The sequence below is a fragment of the Rhinatrema bivittatum genome, chromosome 7 (assembly GCF_901001135.1).
Source record: "Rhinatrema bivittatum chromosome 7, aRhiBiv1.1, whole genome shotgun sequence".
NCBI classification, from domain to species: Eukaryota; Metazoa; Chordata; class Amphibia; order Gymnophiona; family Rhinatrematidae; genus Rhinatrema; species Rhinatrema bivittatum.
This window is the reverse complement of record NC_042621.1, coordinates 290156711-290174565: the sequence shown is the minus strand read 5'-3', so window position 1 is coordinate 290174565 and position 17855 is coordinate 290156711. Positions and strand designations below refer to the sequence as shown.

At 47.0% G+C, this 17855-nt stretch overlaps 2 long non-coding RNA genes across 2 annotated transcripts; both read right to left on the bottom strand.

Annotated features, from left to right (window-relative positions):
- Positions 1-10464: 10464 nt before the first annotated feature.
- LOC115094925 lies at positions 10465-11885 on the bottom strand. The gene is made up of 2 exons (XR_003857636.1): positions 11706-11885; positions 10465-10595 (listed from the first exon to the last, which is right to left on the bottom strand). It is a non-coding gene; the product is annotated as an uncharacterized LOC115094925 (long non-coding RNA).
- Positions 11886-13226: 1341 nt separating this feature from the next.
- LOC115094924 lies at positions 13227-17014 on the bottom strand. Its single transcript, XR_003857635.1, has 3 exons — positions 16607-17014; positions 14711-14763; positions 13227-13360 (listed from the first exon to the last, which is right to left on the bottom strand). It is a non-coding gene; the product is annotated as an uncharacterized LOC115094924 (long non-coding RNA).
- Positions 17015-17855: the final 841 nt, after the last annotated feature.

The following is a 17855-nucleotide window of genomic DNA, read 5'->3' as shown; positions in this document are numbered from 1 at the left end:
CCTCCAGGCGGACTGCACGCACCCCACCCGTTTAACTCTTAACGGTTTCCCGCCCTTTTGAACTCGCTCTTGAAAGTTATTTTCAACTTTCCCTTACGTACTTATTGATTTTATTTATTTATTTTATTTATTTATACCGGCATTGCATCCGCTGTAGGCTTCCCTGGTCGGTCTTGTGCATTTGAATAAACGGAGAGGAATTTGTAGGTCGATAATGGTGTGTTGGTGAATGATTTTTTATATCAAGGTGATGGATTTGTAAATGACTCTGAACTGAATTGGTAACCAGTGGAGGTCTTTTAGGACTGGGGAAATGTGGCCTCCTTTCCTAGTGTTTGTTAGTAGACGGGCTGCTGCGTTTTCAACCATTTGGAGTGGTTTCGTGTATGAGGAAGGGAGTCCAAGTAATGTAGAGTTGCAGTAGTAGAAAATGAGGGCTTGGAGGATGGTTCTGAAGTGTTTGGCGTGGAAGAGTGGTCTTATCCTTTTTTAAACTTGCAGTTTATAGAAGCAGTCTTTGGTGGTTTTATTGGGGGGCCACTACCGGCCTAACACCGTCCGCCGGCTGATCCTCCATCAGAAGGACTTGGGCCCCCGAGCGGCGCTGGGGAGCCGGTCTTCCGTATGCCACATTTCCCGCGCCCGCCGGACAGGCGGGGATTCGGCGCTGGGCTCTTCCCTCTTCACTCGCCGTTACTGAGGGAATCCTGGTTAGTTTCTTTTCCTCCACAGCTTGTGTCCCTAGGTGGACCCTGCGGGTCGGTACGGCAAGAGCGGTATTCAAACAGCAAGCAATGGGGTATGAAAATACAGACCCCTGTGTACTTACTTGGTATAGGTTTTGCTAGGAGTAAGAATTTGTTGAGGATAATGTCAGTTTCTTAATAAGATCTCATGCTTTGACTGTTGAGGAGATTAGTGATGGCTTGTAAGCTGTTGTTCCAAAGTGCGATGGCTTTGTTAATAGATTCTGTTATGGGAATAAGAATCTGAACATCGTCTGCATAGATGTAGTGAATGAGGTTGACTACTTAACAGTTGGCAAAGGGGAAGGAGGAAACGGCGGGGGAAACGGCGAAGCTGCTGCCGGGGGGGGGGGGGGGGGGCAATAACACGCGCCGGAAATGGTATTTAACCTTAGATGGAGTTTACCACCCACTTTGGCCTGCATTCCCAAACAAACAGACTACGAGAAAACCCGGTCCCGGAGCGCCGGGGGCCGCTACCGGCCTAACACCGTCCGCGGGCTGAGGCTTGATGAGAAGGACTTGGGGCCCCGAGCGGCGCCAGAGAGGCGATCTTCCGTACGCCACATTTCCCGCGCCCGCCGGACGAGCGGGGATTCGGCGCTGGGCTCTTCCCTCTTCACTCGCCATTACGGAGGGAATCCTGGTTAGTTTCTTTTCCTCCGCGGCTTGTGTCCATAGGTGGGATTGACCTCTGTCCTAGAATGATGTGCCTCTTCATCCAGGCCTAGTGTTCCTACTGGTGTTTTAAGTCCATTGCTGTGCCTGCCTGTTCATCCAGACCTTGTGTTCCCACACGTATTATTATTTCTGAGAGATCTTCCAATTCCTTTGTCATTTTCTGAAGTGCATAAGTAGGGTAGCTAAATGAGGAGAATATTGGAGGGGCGAAGTTCCATATTGAAAGCTGAGTAGCTTTACTTATCTAGTGAAGTTTGAAGGATCAGGGAAGGCTTGTAAGAATAGCCAAGTTTGTTAATAGATTCTGTTATGGGAATAAGAATCTGAACATCGTCTGCATAGATGTAGTGAATGAGGTTAAGACAAGTTAACAGTTGCCAAAGGGGAAGGAGGAAACGCCGGGAGGGGGGGGCTATAACACGCGCCGCTGGAGCAGCGGGCCACCTGCCCCCCCTGGGCCTTCCCAGCCGAACCGTAGCCGGTCGCGGCGCACCGCCGCAGAGGAAATGCGCCCTGCGGGGGCCGGGGCTGTCCGGGAGGCGTTCCCCGCCCCTCCCCCACCCCCCGCGAAAGGGGGTGGGGGTGGGGGATCCGCCGAAACCCCGGTCCGACCGAACCCGCCGGGTTGAATCCTGCGGGCGGACTGCACGGACCCCACCCATTTACCTCTTTACAATTTCACGCCCTCTTGAACTCCCTCTTCAAAGTTGTTTTCAACTTTCCCTTGCGGTACTTACTTATTTATTTTATTTATTTAAGGTTTTTTTATACCGGCATTCATGAAATCGTTCACATGATGTCGCTTTACAGAAAACAGGGGTGCAAAGAAAACAACCTATAACATAAATACACGTGGTGAAGAGATGCAGTTACAATTAACTGGGGCTATGAACTGGGAGTGTAAGAAATAAAGAGGGATAGAGGAGGTTAATTATATACATGTGTAGAATATAAAAATATACAAGAGTACATTACAAATATGGCGTCCAATATATACAGCTTCTGAGCTGAGAATTTATTGATGGTGTGTGTTAGGTGCAGTTCGGGAAGGCTTGCCTGAAAAGCCATGTCTTGAGTCTTTTCCGAAAGGTTAGGAGGCAAGGTTCATTTCTGAGATCTGGGGGGATGGAGTTCCATAACGGTGGACCTGCTGTGGAAAGGGCTCAATCTCTAAAGGTGCTGTGATAAGTGGTTTTGGAGGGTGGAACAAGGAGGCATCCTCTGTAGGCTTCCCTGGTCGGGCTTGTGCATTTGTATAAACGGAGAGGAATTTGTAGGTCGATTATGGTGTGTTGGTGAAAGATTTTGTATATCAAGGTGATGGATTTGTAAATGACTCTGAACTGAATTGGTAACCAGTGGAGGTCTTTTAGGACTGGGGAAATGTGGTCTCTTTTCCTAGTGTTTGTTAGTAGACGGGCTGCTGCGTTTTGAACCATTTGGAGTGGTTTTGTGTATGAGGAAGGGAGTCCAAGAAATGTAGAGTTGCAGTAGTCTAATTTGGAGAAAATGAGGGCTTGGAGGATCCTGGTTAGTGTCTTTTCCTCCGCGGCTTGTGTCCCTAGCTGTGATTGAACTCTGTCCTCGAATGATGTGCCTCTTCATCCAGGTCTTGTGTCCCTAGCTGGGATCGACCTCTGTGCTCGACTGCTGCGCCTCTTCATCCCGGCCTTGTGTTCCCACAGGTGTTTTAACTCAGTTGCTGTACCCATTCTTCCGGGCCTTGTGTTCCCACAGGTGTTTTAACTCAGTGGCGGTGCCTGTTCATCCAGGCCTTGTGTTCCCACAGGTGTTTTAACTCAGTGGCTGTGCCTGTTCATCCAGGCCTTGTGTTCCCACAAGTGTTTTAACCTGGTTGCTGTGCCTGTTCATGCAGGCCTTGTGTCCCTAGCTGGAATTGACCTCTGTCCTCGAATGATGTACCTGTTCATCCAGGCCTTGTGTTCCCACACGTATTCTTATTTGTGAGAGATCCTAGGCTCCAATTCGTTTGTCATCAGCTGAAGTGCGTAAGTACAGTCTGAATTCACTAGACGCCAACAGAATTCACTAGACGCCAATGATATTCACTGGACGCCAATGTAAACACCGGGTACACACAACTCTAGGGGTGGACCCGTTCCAGGGAGTCCTTCCCTGAACAAGCATGAGGGTGGAGGTGGGCTTTACTGCACACCCACCTGACGGACCATGCCCATACCGCTGCCAATATTCTAGCATGCATCAGAAAGATGCTGGCGAGCTACCAGTGTTTTAACCTAGTTCCTGTGCCTGTTCATGCAGGCCTTGTGTCCCTAGCTGGGATTGACCTCTGTCCTCGAATGAAGTGCCTGTTCATCCAGGCCTTGTGTTCCTACTGCTGTTTTAACTCCATTGCTGTGCCTGCCTGTTCATCCAGACCTTGTATTCCCACACGTATTCTTATTTCTGAGAGATCCTCCAATTCCTTTGTCATCTGCTGAAGTGCGTAAGTACCGTCTGAATTCACTAGACGCCAACGGAATTCACTAGACGCCAACGATATTCACTGGACGCCAATGTAAACACCGGGTACACACAACTCTAGGGGTGGACCCTTTCCAGGGAGTACTTCCCTGCACAAAGGAAAGGGAACTCTCTCCTGGGCCAATTGATAAGAAAACCACAATTCTGCAGCCAAAAATAGGCTGGAAATCCTTCCCCATTGACTTTAATGGGCGACATATGTACATATACCCAACTCATTAGATTTTTTTTATGTCCATATTGGCCGCAAGTGGGACCCACTTTCGGACATAAGAAATATGAACATAAAATTTTGCTCTGCACATCCCTACAACTCCCTCCCTTCAGATCCCCCCCCCTCTTCTGACTCCCTGCAAATGTTCTCACCCCCTCGCCCTATATGCTTTCTACCCCTCAATCCCTTTTCCCTTTGTACCTTGTACCCGCCCCTCCCAGGGCCGGTGGAAGCACTAGGCGAACCAGGCCCGGGCCTAAGGCCCCGAGTATTAGGGGGCGCTGCGAGCAGTGGTATCCCGAGGGGAGCCAATACCCATGGGCGCAGGGAGGCTCGGGCGGCCGCCGGTGGACCTCATCCCACGAGCGGCTGAGCAGCGACACCTAGCAGGCAGATCGGCAGAGCCGTGGCGGAGCTCACGTCACCACGGCCCGAAGAAAAAAGTCGCGTTTAAACGTGCAGGTGCTCCTCCTCCTCCTTCCTGAATGCGCGGCCCCGGAAGAAAACATCGCTGCAAAACGAGGCCGCATCGAGGCGAGCTTGCCTCAAACTGCAGCCACGGCAAAGACCCAAGACCCCTGGCTATCTACTTCCCCTGTCAAGAAGGGCTGAGTCTGGACAGGGATTACCAAGTCCCCGCTCGCCCTGCTCCAACCGAGGGATAGCCCAAGAAGGAACCTAACACCTCGGGGAGCCAAACTCTCTTCTTATCTTTTTTTTTTTTTTTTAAACAATTCCAGACTGCAGGTTTGCACCTCTACCATCTGCTGGAGACAGAGAAATACAGGTCAGTACTGAAGGACTGCAGGTGGCACTCCCATTTATGTAGCAGTGCCTCAAAGTTTTGTTCTCTGCCTCCATCTGCTGGTAGGGATGCATAAACCCTCTCGTCTGGACTGATCTGGGGTACTAACAGGTACCTATTTCCTTAAAAGATGAAATGAAATGCCTAATGTCTCTTTTGCCCTGTATGTTTGTCTTGATTATATTGTAAGCTCTACTGAGTAGGGACTGTCTCTTATATGTTTTGGTAGAGTGCTATGTACTTCTAGTAGCACTATGGGAATGATAATTAGTAGTAGAAACTGGTTTGTACCTTTAGGAATCACTGTCCCATGGGTCCATGTCATCACTAAGAACATAAGAAATTGTCATACTAGATCAGACCAAGAGTCAATCAAGCCCAGCATCCTGTTTCCAACAGTGACCAAACCCAGCATTCCTGTTTCCTGTTTCCCACAGTACCCAAACACTAAGTAGACCCCATGCTACTGATGCTAGGATTAGACAGGCTATTCCCTAAGTCAGCTTGATTAATAGCAGTTACTAGACTTATCCAAACCTTTTTTAAACCCAGCTACACTAACTGCACTAACCACATCCTCTGGCAACAAATTCCAGAGCTTAAGCTGAGTGAAAAAGAACTTTCTCTGATTAGTCTTAATGTGCTACTTGCTAACTTCATGGTATGCCCCCTAGTCCTTCTATTAAACGAAAGTGTAAATAACCGATTCACATCTACTCATTCAAGATCTCTCATGATTTTAAAGACCTCTATCATATCCCCCCTCAGCTGTCTCTACTCCAAGCTGAATAGCCCTAACCTCTTCAGCCTTTCCTCATAGGGGAGCTGTTCCATCCCCTTTTTCATTTTGATCACCCTTCTCTGTACCTTCTCCATGGCAACTATACCTTTTTTGGGGTGCGGCGACCAGAGTTGTACACAGTACTCAAGGTGCGGTCTTACCATGGAGTGATATAGATGCATTCTGACGTTCTGTTTTATTCACTCCTAATAATTCCTAATATTCTGTTTGCTTTTTTGATTGCCGCAGCACACTGAGCTGATGATTTCAATATATTACCCACTATGATGCCTAGATCTTTTTCCTGCGTGGTAACTCCGAATATGGAACCTAACATCTGTAACTACAGGAATGTTTATTTCCCTTTAAATTTCATCTTCCATTTGGATGCCCAATCTTCCAGTCTCACAAGGTCCTCCTGCAATGTATCACAATCCATTTGTGATTTAACTACTCTGAATAATTTTGTATCATCTGCAGATTTGATAACCTCACTCATCATATTCATTTCCAGATCATTTATAAATATATTGAAAAGCACAGGTCCAAGTACAGATCCCTGAGGCACTCCACTGTTTACCCTTTTCCTTTTTTTTTTTCAAAATAATTTTTATTGGGAGGATACATGAATAGGCAGTGAATCCCACACTCAGTAGATACAACCAATATACTAAACATCCAATACAACACAAGTTGTTTAAACAAACTAACAACAACAGAGACCTCCCTCATAACTACAGCCTATCTGTTTTTTCTGTTTTCTCCCCATACCAGTTCCCCTCATACTACTAACATTTGCACCTCACTTTGCCTCATGCACACCACACGCCATTCACACCACCACACACTACCCTTCCCTCCCCTTCCCCCTCCACCCCCTAAGCCCCTCACTCTACTGAGACCCTGGGTTGCACCATTCAAGCTCATAGCCACTTGCCCGCAGCCCTTCTTGAACAGCTGTCGGCATCAGAAGAACACAAGCCTGCCAGCAGGCCCAGTACAGTTTATCCGACTTCCGCTTGCCCAGTACAAAGTCTAAACGTTCAAGTTGGAGAAACGAGGCCATTCGCTGAAACCAGGACAGGACTGATGGGAACCCGTCCCGGGCTGTCCAGTTGTTTACCCTTTTCCACTGAGAAAATTAGCCATTTAATCCTACGCTTTGTTTCCTGTCTTTTAACCAGTTTGTAATCCACAAAAGGACATCGCCTCCTGTCTCATGACTTTTTAGTTTTCTTAGAAGCCTTTCATGAGGGACTTCGTCAAATGCCTTCTGAAAATCCAAATACACTACATCTACTGGTTCACCTTTATCCACATGTTTATTAACCCCTTCAAAAATATGATTTGTGAGGCAAGACTTCCCTTGGGTAAATCCATGCTGACTTTGTTCCATTAAACCATGTCTTTCTATATGTTCTATGATTTTGATCTTTAGAACACTTTCCACTATTTTTCCTGGCACTGAAGTCAGGCTCACTGGTCTATAGTTTCCTGGATCGCCCCTGGAACCCTTTTTAAATATTGGGGTTACATTAGCCACCCTCCATTCTTCAGGTACAATGGATGATTTTAATGATAGGTTACAAAATTTACCTAATAGATTTGAAATTTCATTTTTTAGTTCCTTCAGAACCCTAGGATGCATACCATCCGGTCCAGGTAATTTACTACTCTCAGTTTGTCAATCAGGCCTACTTCATCTTCCAGGTTCACAGTGATTTGGTTCAGTTCATCTGACTCAACACCCTTGAAAACCATCTCTGGAACTGGTATCTCCCCAGCATCATCATTGGTAAACACAGAAGCAAAGAATTCATTTAGTCTTTCTGCAATGGCCTAAACTTCCCTAAGAGCCCCTTTAACCCCTCAGTCATCCAACCGACTCCCTTATAGGTTTCTTGCTTCGGATGTATTTTAAAAACTTTTTATTATGACTTTTTGCCTCTACGGCCAACATCATTTCAAATTCTCTCTTAGCCTGCCTTATCAGTGTTTTACACTTAACTTGACAATGCTTATGCTTTTTCCTATTTTCTTCAGATGGATCCTTCTTCCAATTTTTGAAGGATTTTTTTTGGCTAAAATAGCCTCTTTCAGCTCACCTTTTAACCTTGCTGGTAATCATTTTGCCTTCCTTCCACCTTTTTTAATGCATGGAAGACATCTGGACTGCGCATCTAAGATTGTATTGTTATAACTATTTATATTTTTCCAAACAAACAGAGAAAAGTACATAGAAGCAATAACTCATATTGCAGTGAGGTACATGGCAAAAGATAGTACATAGGGGAGCAAACGATTGAGGGACAATAGAAGTGGAAATAAAAAAATAACCCTAAGTGGCACCACAAATTAGCTTAAGTATCATTCAAATAATCAAGATATGGCCCCCAAGTACTGGTAAATTTAGCATGCTTACCCTTAAGACTGTATCGTAGCTGTTCCAGATCAGCAATAGCCTGTATTTGTGAGCGCCAGTGAGGCATACTAGGGGTGACTTTTTTTTATGAATGAGAGTGATCGTAGCATCAGCCATAGTGCCCAGGGAATGCCCCCCACCACCAGTAGGGAACCCATCAGGGCCAGGACATTTACCCTCCGGTAACAACTTGATAGCTGCCTGAATTTCAAGCAGAGAAATTGGGGCCACCATAAGATTCTATTTTTAAGCAATGTCTACACCTGTTGTACACTTTTAACCTCTGCAGCTGCACCTTTCAGTTTTTTTTCTATTTCGCTCATTTTATCAAAGTTTCCCTTTTGAAAATTTAGTGTTAGAGCTGTAGATTTACATACTGACCCCTTCCAGTCATTAGTTCAAATGTTATCACGTTATGATCACCATTGCCAAGTGGCCCCACCACTACCACTATTACCTCTCTCACCAAATCTTGCGTTCTACCAAGAATTAAATCTAAAATTGCTCCCTCTATCGTTGGTTCCTGAACCAATTGCTCCATGAAGCAGTAGTTTATTCCATCCAGGAACTTTGTCTCTAGCAAGTCCTGATGTTACATTTACCCAGTCAATATTGGGGTAATTGAAATCTCCTATTACTGCACTGCCAAATTTATTAGCTTCCCTGATTTCTCTTAGCATTTCATCATCTGACCATTTTGGCCAGGTGGATGGTAGTATACTCCTATCACCGTACTCATACCCAACACACATGCGATTTCAACCCATATAGATTCTAATGAGTATTTAGTCTCTTGTATGATCTTTATACTGTTGGACTCTATAGCCTCCTGGATATAAAGTGCCACACCCTCCAAGTTGATCCTATCATTGCGATATAATTTGTATCCTGATATAGCACTGTCCCGTTAGTTATCCTCCTTCTACCAAGTCTCTGTGATGCCAATTATGTCTATCTCATCATTCACCGCTATACACTCTGACTCTCCCATCTTACTTCTTAGATTTCTGGCAATGGCATACAGACATTTCAAAGTGTGTTTTTTATTTGTATTAACAACCTGCTTTCAGATGATAGGGATAATTTGGATTCTTTACTTACAGGCACATGGACTACGTTTGCATTTATTGGAACCTCTCTGTTGGGATGCCATAGCTCTCCTATTTCATTAGTATCCTTCAAAGATACATTCCTCCGAACCGTTTAAAAGCTGCTCTATCTCCTTTTTAAAAGTTAGAGCCAGCAGCCTGATTTCATTCTGGTTTCCCAGTTTCTTACAAAACTGAATCCCTGCTCCCTGCATCATCGTCTCATCCATGAATTGAAACCCGAGAGCTTTGCCTGCCTCTGAGGACCTGCACCTGGAATGGGCAACATTTCAGAGAATGTCACCCTGGAGGCTCCAGATTTCAGCTTTCTACCTGAAATCCTAAATTTGGCTTCCAGAACTTCTCTCCCACATTTTCCTATGTCGTTGGTGCCCATATGTACCTCGGCAGCCAGCTCCTTCCTAGCACTGTCTATAATCCTATCTGGGTGACGTGTGAGGTGTGCCACCTTCGCACCAGGCAGGCAAGTTACCAGGCAGTCCTCATGTCCACCAGCCACCCAGCTAGCTACATTTATGATGGCCGACCTAACCCTTCCCTCCTGGGCAGTAGCCCTAGGAGTCTTGTACTCAGTGCAAGAGGACAATGCATCACCTGGAGAGCAGGTCCTTGCTACAGGATCATCACTTCCTGCTACACCAAGATGATGTTCTCCAACCGTGAGACTTTTCTGATCCAAGGCAGCACTGGGTGACGTGTGAGGTGTGCCACCGTCGCACCAGGCAGGCAGGTTACCAGGCAGTCCTTCCGTTCATCAGCCACCCAACTATCTACATTTATTATGGCCGACCTAACCCTGCCCCCCGGTACTGTAGAGGTTACATGGGGTAAATCAATCAGGAGCCTGAGTTGTTTTTTTTTAATTTATTTTATTTATATTCCAACTTTCAGCACTTCAAAGTGGATGACATTCAGGTACTGTAGTTATTTCTCTATTCATAGTGGGCTCACAATCTGACCCTGAGGCCACAAGGAGTGGTGACAGTGGTATTTAAACCCTGGCTTCCCACTGCTCTAACCCTTAGTCTTTTATAGCCAGCGAGCAGAGGTGTTTCAGGGATCGGGCTGAGGCAGAGCTGGAGGGGCAGAGTCAGCAGAATTTCAAATGTCTCTCTGGTACAGCACAAAAGTCGAGCCACGCACTTGGAAAATTATTGTTGGTGATGAGCAGGAGTTTTACTTGTTATTTGCCTGGTATATTGAGAGAAGGTTTTTTTATTCAGATGATCTTCAGCCGGGCAGCAGTATAAGAGCGCAGAGTTCCACTGGCACCAGGAGCTGGAGCTGAGGGGATGAATCCCAGGACCGATGTCTTCACCCTGCTGCTAAGTTCTGAGAGAGAGAGACTGGAACACTGAGAGAGAGATGCTCGTTTCAGCAGACATTGCACTGCTGCTGAGGATCTGTTAGAGGGATAGTACGGGCTGAGAGAATGACAGTTGGAATTAGCAGAAAGAGAGAGAGAGACCTGTTTCAGCTGGGAAGTACAGCTGTGGGGTGACAGGAAAAGGTTGCACAGGACCCTCCTATCTGACTGGGAAGGAAGCAGCATTTCACTCTGCAGACAAACTGTTAAGTACCAGTAGTTACTGCTCCTTTCCTTTTTTCCTCTTTGCTGTTTGCAGTTTTACAAGCCTTTTGAGTTAACTGTAAATCCTTTTCTTATATATTAAAACATTCATTTATTAGCACTGTTTCTGTGAAGGATTAGTGACAGGTGAGTTACTACTGGGTGTCAGCAGGGTCCTGCACCAAGTCTCACACAGTTCTTTCAGGATTTTGTGTCAGGTAGAGCTGGAGTAACCAACCAGCATCTGAATCAGTGAGGAGGTCTTCTGACCACAGATTGTGCTAATAAATAAACATTTGACTGCTATTTAGTGATTCCTCAATTGTTATATTTATTGTTTTGTCTTTTTTGGGTCCCTTTTCTAAGGTCTAAGCACCTCCCAGAGGAGGACCTAGTTTAGGGTAGTGAGTGGACTAAACCATTTGCTACGGCTCACTGGGTAACTATAGAGGGCAGACAGTTCCCTGTGCTCTGAGGGACTCCTCGTCTCTGAGAAATCACTGATTAGCACTGTGAAATCCCTGAATACCAACAAAATATTTCTTCATTTATATTTATAAACTAATAGGTCCATTCAGCGGTGCTGAGAGCAGGAAGTTAGCTAGACTTACCCAGGTACGGGTTCCCGCTGGATAGACCCAAAGACAGTGGAGTAAGTTTATCTATCTCACTTCAGGGCTGCTACCCAGCTAAACATAAGCCCCACACCCGGTCATCTCTTTTTATCCAGGTAAGTTAGCCATTCATTGGCCCACAATTTTAACACTTTGCGATTGTCCAGCTAAATTCCAAACTCAGCCGGACAAATCCGCTGACCAAGCACCTTTAAAAGTATTACAGGGCACGAAGCGATGTTTTCAAAGTCTCCTTACCGGTTTTTTTTCTTCGAAGCGCATGCACTGCAATCAGACCAAACACACATGGGATGTCAAGGAGAAGTAAGGGAAAGGAAAAGGGGAAAGGGGAAGCATAAACAAGACAGAGAAAGGGGAGGAAAAGTAGAGAACAGCAAAGGCAGGTGGGCAGAGAGGAAGGAGGAGGGAGATATAGAGAAGGGAGGCATGGGCTAGGGGAGAGGAGGGAGAGCATTGGAAGGAGGGTGGGAGGAGTTGATACAATAACAGGAAGGAGCAAAGGAGAAAAAGATGGAAGGGGGGGAACAGGAGATAAGGCCAGGAGATTGATGGGAGAGGGAGGAGGGGAGATGCAGAGGGGGAGGCATGGGGTAGAAGAGAGGAGAGAGAGCAGAGGGAGCAGTGGAAAGAGGGATGGGAGCAGCTGCACCGGTGCTGAAGTTTGCAGGACGAGCGGAACCGGAAAGAGAAAGAAAGGAGATATGTGAGCATTTCCTGATGTCCTACTTTCCATCTGAGGTACAGGCATTGATATTGGTTATCACAAAGTTAATTGTGCCCATTTCTGTATTCAAAGTAAGGGGTAAGTTTTCAGAAGAGCTGCTACGTGACCACAAGAGTTGATTCCGTTTACTGGATAAATTTTCAATCACAGCTTGGCGGCTGGAAATATTCCCAAATTTAGCTTAGCCGGTTCAGCACTGAGAAGCCTCCTGAATACTTACCCTGAGCAGCTCCAGAGGATCTAACCTCACTGAAGGGCCTGTCCCTTAATCTAAAAAAAATACCCACCTCTACCCTGACTCCCAATCGCTCGGTCATTTTTGATGCAGGCTTGTCTTCGTCTGTTAAAGAAAGGTTCAAACTTTAAATTGTGTAAGGCTGAATGCACATCATCATTATATACAGGGAGGACAATAATGAAAGCCATTTCTGGGGATAAAGTGCTCTTTTATCCACAGAAATAGGCTATTTGATTACTGTCCATCCTCTACACAAGTAAAGGTAGGAGCATATAACAAGGTATATTTCTGGTTTGGAGTTCGGACAGGGGGAAAACTATATGCAGCCCAGCTAAACATAAGCCCCACACCCAGTCATCCCGTTTTATCCAGGTAAGTTAGCCATTCATTGGCCCACAATTTTAACACTTTGCGGTTTGTCCAGCTAAATTCCGAATTCAGCCGGCCAAATCCGCTGACCAAGAACCTTTAAAAGTATTATAGGGCACAAAGCGATGTTTGCAAAGTCTCCTTACCGTTTTTTTTTCTTCGAAGCGCATGCACTGCAATCAGACCAAATACACACGGGATGTCAAGGAGAAGTAAGGGAAAGGAAAAGGGGAAAGGGGAAGCATAAACAAGACAGAGAAAGGGGAGGAAAAGTAGAGAACAGCAAAGGCAGGTGGGCAGAGAGGAAGGAGAAGGAAGATATAGAGAAGGGAGGCATGGGCTAGGGGAGAGGAGTGAGAGCAGAAGAGCATTGGAAGGAGGGTGGGAGGAGTTGATACAATAACAGGAAGGAGCAAAGGAGAAAAAGATGGAAGGGGAGAACAGGAGATAAGGCAGGGAGATTGATGGGAGAGGGTGGAGGGAAGATAGAGAGGGAGAGGCTTGGGGTAGGGGAGAGCAGAGGGAGCAGTGGAAAGAGGGGTGGGAATAGTTGCACCGGTGCTGAAGTTTGCAGGATGAGCGGAACCGGAAAGAGAAAGAAAGGAGATATGTAAGCATTTCCTGATGTCCTACTTTCCATCTGAGCTACAGGCATTGATCTTGGTTATCACAAACAGGCCAATACAGTAAGGTGCGGTAGAAAGAGGTGCATTAGTGCCGGGCACACCTGCGTTTGCCGCACGCACAGTTCGGATCACATACTGCTCGAGACTGTATTTAAATGGCAATCTTTGCGTGCCTTGAAGGCTTTATGCATAAGCAACACGAAATCAGACGAAAAAGAAGAGTCTGAAGACAAATCTGTCTGATCCCCCTCAGGGACCTCTGGATTGGCAGCACAGCTGGGTCTCGCAGGTCTGTCCCCCTTAGGGACTCTGCGTTGTGGTGACAATTGCGGTTGAGGGTCGTCCTCCCCCCGTGCCGCTGGCGCCTTGGGGCGTTCCCACGGGAACGGGTCGGCACCTGAAGAATGTAAGTTCCCAAATGCTCCGGTCACTGTTTGGACCCTCACCAGGTCCCTGCCCGTGGCCGCAGAGACCCCCTTGCCTCCGGAGAGGCAATCGGAACACAAATTGTCCCAGGACAGTTGCGCCCGCGCGGTGCTGCAGGCCCTACAAGCGGCCCGATGCGGCACGCTGCAGCAAAAAACCGCCCCGAAAATCGCTCGGAAGGTGGCGAAAATGGCGCGCAAGCACCCGAATGCGAGCGGAAGGGAAGGAGAATGAAGCCCCGACAGAACACACAAAAAAAAATTTTAACATTTTTTTTTTTTTAAATATACTCGCCCAATAGTCTCCGGGTCCTGGACCTACTGGGGGGAGTGAGCCGGGCTCCCCGGTATCACCCCCAGTCACGAATTCACGCTGGCAGGAGGGCAAAGCACCCCACACCTCAGCGGCCTCGGAAACCAGGGGGGGATGGTCCCCTCCGGACCTCACAACCCCCCGGGAGGCGGGAGACTGGACCTGCAGGCAAACCACTGCGCTCCTATACCTTATTCTAACTTTATCCTTCTCTTTACCCAGCTAACAATACTATCTAGAACTGAAAAACTAGGCCTCAGCACAGACTGTAGGTTCTGCACCTCCTCCACCTGCTGGGAGACAGAGGAAGACCGCCAGACTGGAGGTGGCACCAGCCTAGATAAGGCATAGGTTTGTTTGATAAACTTCTGTCTCCAACTGCTAGAGGGGGGGCAAAACCCAGGAGTCTGGACTGATCCGGGTACGTACAGGGAATTTAGCTTAGCCAGTTCAGCACTGAGGAGCCTCCTGAAAACTTAGCCTGAGCAGTTCCAGAGGATCTAACCTTACTGAAGGGCCTGTCCCTTAATCTAAAAAACATACCCACCTCTATCCTGACTCCCAATCGCTCGGTCATTTTTGATGCAGGCTTGTCTTCGTCTGTTAAAGAAAGGTTCAGACTTTAAAATGTGTAAGGCTGAATGCACATCACCATTATATACAGGGAGGACAATAATGAAAGCCATTTCTGGGGGTAAAGCGCTCTTTTATCCACAGAAATAGGCTGTTTGATTACTGTCCATCCTCTACACAAGTAAAGGTAGGAGCATATAACAAGGCATATTTCTGGTTTGGAGTTCGGACAGGGGGAAAACTATATGCAGAGCTTTCCTTTAACACCGAGCCCTCACATAAAGCAGGCAGGGGGATTATTGAGGGGGCAATAAACAAAGCAAATCTAGATTTGTACTTTTGCATTCCTTATCACCTCAGGTTAAAATTCAGATGGGATTAGCCAGACCTTGCATACTTTGATTATTTAGGTCAAGGCTGGGAAACATCCAGACCCAGATGAGACCCACAGCTCAGTCCCAGGCAGCCACTGCCAGAGCCCCAAACCAGAGCTTCATGGAGGGAGCTTTTGCTCCGTGTCTCTGACTCCCTCCTCCCCCTCCCCCCATAATCAAATGTTCAAGGCAGGAGCAAGCATGATCGGCTGCCACAGCTTTGGTTCATCTCCACACCTTGTCCTTGAATGAAATATTCATAAGGGCTGGAGAGTGGCACGAGAGCTCCTGCCTCATCCTTGGCTCCTTCCTGCAGCCTCCCACCCCAAGAAAAACTGAGAGAGGCAAGACTCGCTTTCAATTGCTTCCCCTCCCCCTTTATAATCCCACACAATGTTTGTTTTGGTTAAATAAAGGCCGCAGTTTATTATAACATGACCCCAGCCCCTAACACTTAATACACTATTCAACATATACACCCCCCCCTTTTATCCCCTTCTTAACAACTTGCTCCCCACCTCGACCCAGTGGTAGAGCTACACCCATAGAGTCCATTTCTTTACCCCGCCTCGCACCAGCGTGGGTAAGTACCCCGGCCTCTGAGCTTCGGCCCCCCTCTTGTTCATTGGCCACCTCATGTAGCAGCCCCACGCTACACGAGATACCTCCCCCCCCCCCCCCCCCAATGCCTTTTAACAACACATAACAAAATCAACCATATTGGGCTGGGGTTACCCGCCCCTGTGACAATCAATAAAGACAACACACATTGAATAACATCCAATGATTCTACCATAAGGGAGGGAGGAGGGAAATCATTCCAGCCTGCTCCCTCAGCCCTCTCCCACCCAACTGAGGCGCGAAAGGGCTCTCTGCCATAACGAACTATTACCCCAACCAATCCCAGCTCCTCAATTCAAAATACTTCCTTTTCATTGGCCCCTTAGCTTTACTTTCTCCCCCTCCCCTTTCCCTCCTAACTTATAATTTAACCCTATCCTACCGCTCGCTAACCCCCGTTATTATCTGCTAAGCAATACAAGATTGCTTAGCCTTCACTTAAATGTTCACAGGGAAAACAGAGCAAGAGCTGTGCTGCTTCTGGCTCTGCCCCTGCCACACAGAATGAAATATTCATGGCAGGAATGAAGAGCACACATCACATCTCTTCCTTTACCTCCCTGGAATAAAATATTCTTAGCAGAAGTAAAGCAAAAGCTGCTTCACCTGACACTCGGAGGTTAAACCCTTGCTCACTTGCTTGGACCTTGAAGATCCTAGCAAGCACTGCAGAGGCCTTGCCTGCTCCTGCACTTGTGCCTCTCTCCTGACAACCTCCCACCCACCAACTGGGTTTCCCAAGTACCCTACCACCTGCTCCTTTATGAGGGCTTTCTGAGGACATTGTGACTCCCTAAACCTGGGGTTTCACAGTATCCAGACAAATGAAGAAGGCACATCCAAAAAATACAAGAATCACTGAAAAACTCACTTACCTAGGATCCACAGTGCTAATAAACAGAGCTTGTTATGAAGACTGTATTACAAGCAGGGGAAGAAGAAAAGGAATTTCACAGTAACTCCAACTGGTTTTTAAGTGAAGGTTTTTGCAGAGCTGAATGCTGCACCTGTCTTAGTCGGCTCTGAGGGTGCTGATAGGATCAGCTCAGACTGTACAACTGGCTGGGCTTCTTTAGCTTTACAAACTCTCCCTGTCTGTCCCTATTAACCCACAGCTCTATCTCTCCCTCAGGGACCCTCTAATGGTAATAAAAGGGAATTTTACATGGGAGGGAAATAATATTAACCACTAAAACTGTTTTGCTAAAAGGAGAAGTAAGGGAAAGGAAAAGGGGAAGCATAAACAAGACAGAGAAAGGGAATGAAAAGCAAAGAACAGCAAAGGCAGGTGGGCAGAGAGGAAAGAGAAGGAAGATATAGAGCGTTCACCCAGCAAGATAGGAACCAATCTCTTGAAGAGACAGCGTAGTCCAGGCAGAAGGTCTGTGGCAGATAGTGAAGAGACGAAGTGATGGTCACAGGAACATGGAGACGTTGCAGGCATGAAGACCCAAGAGACACTGGAGGCATGAAGACACAGGAGACGCTGGAGGCATGAAGACCCAAGAGACGCTGGAGGCATGAAGACACAGGAGACGCTGGAGGGACGATGACACAGGAGACACTGGAGGCATGAAGACACAGGAGACGCTGGAGGCATGAAGACCCAAGAGACGCTGGAGGCATGAAGACACAGGAGACGCTGGAGGCATGAAGACCCAAGAGACGCTGGAGGCATGAAGACCCAAGAGACGCTGGAGGGACGATGACACAGGAGACACTGGAGGCACGACACCAAAGCACAGGGATCACAGCCTAGGAGCAACAGAGGACGTCTGTTGCAAAGAGCAAGAAAGAAAGGAGTTGCCTGGTTTCAAACCTCTACTATGGTGATGTCATAATCAGACATCATAATCCCGAGCTGGCTTAGCTCTCCAGCTGCAGCCCTTAAAGGGACCTAACACTTTGCTCTCTGGCTATAGTTTTCCCCCTGTCCGAACTCCAAACCAGAAATATGCCTTGTTATATGCTCCTACCTTTACTTGTGTAGAGGATGGACAGTAATCAAACAGCCTATTTCTGTGGATAAAAGAGCGCTTTACCCCCAGAAATGGCTTTCATTATTGTCCTCCCTGTATATAATAGTGATGTGCATTCAGCCTTACACATTTTAAAGTCTGAAAC